This window comes from Hipposideros armiger, unplaced genomic scaffold (assembly GCF_001890085.2).
Source record: "Hipposideros armiger isolate ML-2016 unplaced genomic scaffold, ASM189008v1 scaffold_47, whole genome shotgun sequence".
Classification (NCBI taxonomy): Eukaryota; Metazoa; Chordata; class Mammalia; order Chiroptera; family Hipposideridae; genus Hipposideros; species Hipposideros armiger.
Window position 1 is genome coordinate 1292923 of NW_017731397.1, and position 4025 is coordinate 1296947.

The following is a 4025-nucleotide window of genomic DNA, read 5'->3' on the forward strand; positions in this document are numbered from 1 at the left end:
AGGAGACTATTTTTGCCTTCAAGAAGCTTATCATCTAGCAAGGACATAATTTTTCTTTTTCACAGTAAACGACTTAATTCCTAGTTAAACTCATATGACTGAAAATGATTTAAAATGTAGAGGTATGCCCCTTCTTAAGAAAATTTAATCTATGAATATAGACATTTTAATCAGATAAATGAGAGAAGAAAGAAACACTAATAACACACACAAAAAAAATTTTTTTTTTTTACAAAACCATTCACAAAAGGACTCCTTTTAAAAAGCCTCCCTAAGGCATTCAATTGTTCTTTGTATCGATCATAAACTACATTAGATAAAAGGTGAGTATAGAAGGAATTTAAAGGTGGTGTTAGAGTCACCATTACAGTGGAAGATCAATAAGAAATAAAAGTATCTCAAGTTATAATGGTGAAATAATAACCCAGCTGTAAAGAAGAGGGACTGAGGCGTCACTTTTGCCTTTCCTTTGCAACGTGGGACCAACCTGCACTTCCGTTTCCCCCCCTTGGCCTCCACTGACAGACACAGCACCGCGTTAGGCCTTGTGAACACTCTTGTAATGGGTCCCATATATCTGCCAGATTGACTAATGTATTTTTATCTCAAATTTATTTATGTTTACTGAGATACAAACAAAGTAAAATGAATTACAAGTTTCAAGAATAATATCTTTCAAAAGCAATACCCTGCAAAAGCATCGTAGGACCCAAATTTAATTTTTCATATAGATAAATTTTTAAAATCAATCCCCAAAGTAATTCAATCGGCCATGATTTTCCAACATCTGAGTCATAGATAAATGTGCATATGCATATTGTTCCACGTGGGGAGGAATGTTAATCCAAGCACAGACTTAGCATCTGTATTGATTAGTATGCTACTGACCATCAGGAAGGAAAAATCATACAATTCTTCAACACAAATGTAGTAACATTAATGTGTGTGTATTGATATGTAGTCTATCAATAGAGAGATTATTGGATTAAAATCTATTCTGTGCTCTTTGACAGTGAGATGTATCAGAATTAGGTTTATTGAAAGAATAAGGGGGAAGAAAGGCTAATCCCACACTTCTTATTTTAATTAGGGCATAGCTCTGGCTTATGAGGCCGTGGAGTCAAGATTTTAAGTTTAAACGTTCACTGATAATGTGAACTTAGCGGACAAAACTATCTAAGAAATGAAAACAGTCTGATGCCCAGAACTCAACGATGATGACGCAAGTGTACGTGGGATATATTTATCAGAAGAAAATACCAACTTACTGAAAGCTAAGATTAGCAACCATTATATCCTAATAGGTACCTAATAAAACTGCCCTTTTCAATTTTTAAGGCAATGAATACAATTAGGGCCTAATGCTTAAGAAAACAAATGTATTTAACCTTTCAGAGGCCAACGGCTTGCCTTGTAAGATTTCAAAATAGATGGTTAATAGAGGAAGCCTAAGTGTGAAGGCTCTTACTCAATGCCAATCAAAGACTTTTCCAATCGATTATTTGGAAGGAGTAAAGGAACCAGCCCCACAAAGGGCAGACACAGAACACGTTAGGTGACCCAAACCTGCTTTCAGAGAATGGCTTGCAATCTGGGTTTCAACGTTTAGGTTCAAATTACAAACCAGAAAGTTCATATTACTTTATAACGTTCTGCTCCGGTTATAACCTGTGCTCTCAATTAAGAGAATATCATGGTTCTCAGAAAGCTAACTCACATCCAAATTTAAGAAATTGATTTCCAACAAATCACTTCACCAAAGGACCAATGACACGCTTCACACCTGAAAGAATTCCGCATGACGGTAACTGGGAAAATTCATTAAGCAGGAAGCACAGTAGTAAACAACAGGGAGGGGCTTCTTCAGCTCTAAACAAATCCCTTAAAAGTAACCTTCTTGGGGAAAAAATTCAAGTTTTAGTCTAAAATCATCTTAAATGCTTCTCTTAATTTAAAATAATTGAAAATCATGTGAAATACACACGTCCTAAAAGTACTCTAACATATCACAGGCTTCAATCAGAAAAGGGTAAAAATAAAAAAATAAAAAACAGAATGTTTATGACTTTACATGCGTAAAGGATTCCAGATAATACTCCTGTGTGGAATTAAGAGGTAAGATAAAATATAGTGAGGTAAAAATCTAGGAGGCAAATTTATGGATTTCCACTGCCACCGCTACGAGGGTGTCTACAAGGCTGCAAACACAGAAGCTGTTACTTTTATTATTACCTCCCTTTGTATGAGCCTCCTGAGCAACATGAATCCCAATTAAACCATTTGCAGCCTATAAATTGGAATGAAGATGCTTCCTGGAGTACAGTATTCTAAATTTCAGCCTAAAGATTCAAGATCAGACAGAGTTGCCTTTGGAAGAAGAAAATCTGCCTTCCTTTGGCTTTGCCCAAACAAACATGATTATGAGTAACACATTACTTACAGTGGAAAATAATTCAATCCACATAATGCTGCCTTGTGGTCCACACACTGATTACGGTATTGTTCTCAAAGTCACAGGTGGGTCATTAAAACACAACAGCCCTCAAACCTGATCTTGTTAATAAACAAAAAATAAAGAGACGAAACCATACCAGGCTGCCATATAAATCTTTGAAAGGCTAGGCAGCATCATGTCATGTTTATGGCACACGAGAGCTCAGGTACAAGACAATCTGCCATCTGGTATCCCTCAGCCTATTCGGCTCTCAACATCCCCTGAAATGCTAACATAGGCGAGTGACTGTACTTCAGGAGGACTGATAAAATAATGAAGAGTCCTTTAATCTACAGGAAACCATTCTAGTCAATTTATAAGAAATATTGCATCCCTTTGTAGGACGTGTAATTATTTTCTATTAATCATGTGCTATAAAGCTACATTATGCGGTTATTCTGTTATCACTAGAAAGAGGCCTGCAGTCAGCTTCTGACAATGTTAGGTAATTACTAACACAAAGCTTCCTTCTCCTCCCGTCGTAATGCTATCAAGATCCAGAGGTGTAGTGATGCTTACTGTATAAAAATCGTACTCAAACGAAACTCAGTATCTGCAAAACAGATGGCTTCAAGGCAAAACGTAATGTGGCCATCAGAGGAGAAAGTCAAACTTGCCCAATAATCCAAGAAAAGAACCGTAAAGCAGCGCTGAACGGTTGTGATTTAACTCGTCTGTTTTCAATACTCATACCATTAAAATCGTTTTTATTTGTAGTTAAAATTTTAGGCCTCAATGAATAGGTATTAAGCAATAAATTAAAGTGATTATGTAATAAGGCAGGAAAAAAGGACTAGTTTTGATAAAGTGAAACAGAAACTTTCTCCAACACAACGGTAAACACATGGCCATGTTTACCCACCAACTAAATCTGTCTCTGCCGGTGTGTTATTTTACACTTAAATAAGGGCCCCAACATTTACTGCCTAAGTCCTTTTCAGCACTATGATTCTCATTTTTCAAGTATGTTAATCCACTTTCTGCTAACCATATGGTAAAAGAATGCTGCCTTTACAGAAACTTGAAACACTAATAAGATTTTGTGATGTACTACCCCTTTCATAAATTAGTTACCAATCTGTTTGAAAGCAACAGGTGTTAAAAAGGTCCTTTCTTCAAACATATATCTGTGTTCCAACTATTCACTATGATAATGTCAATCTTTCAAATTATTGATAAACATGGCAGCCATACGAAAACTAGACAACTATTTCAAATACGGAAATACTTTCTTCGAGGCTACCTCTTCAATCACTTCCTTTTTACTAGCTCCAATTAGAAACTCTCCAAGAATTCTTTCATTTCTCATGCATCCATCATTTCAAAAGTTCTCTTAAAATGCAAAAGAACTTGGGCCGGCCGAGTGGCGCGATGGTTAAGCACTGGTTTGAGATGCCAGAGGGCCCTGGTTCGGATCCCACATATGAGGGGCAGTGACACTGCCCTCCACAGCTAAGATGCTGAACAACAGCTCAACCTGGAGCTGGGCTGCCATGAGTCGCCGGCGATGGCGTGGGCTGCAGTCCCTGTG

General features: G+C 37.1%; 1 protein-coding gene across 2 annotated transcripts in view; it reads right to left on the reverse strand.

Moving 5' to 3' along the window:
* Positions 1–4025, reverse strand: part of SKAP2 (src kinase associated phosphoprotein 2) — a 175487-nt gene that overhangs the window by 2180 nt on the left and 169282 nt on the right. The gene's annotated exons all lie outside the window — the stretch shown is intronic.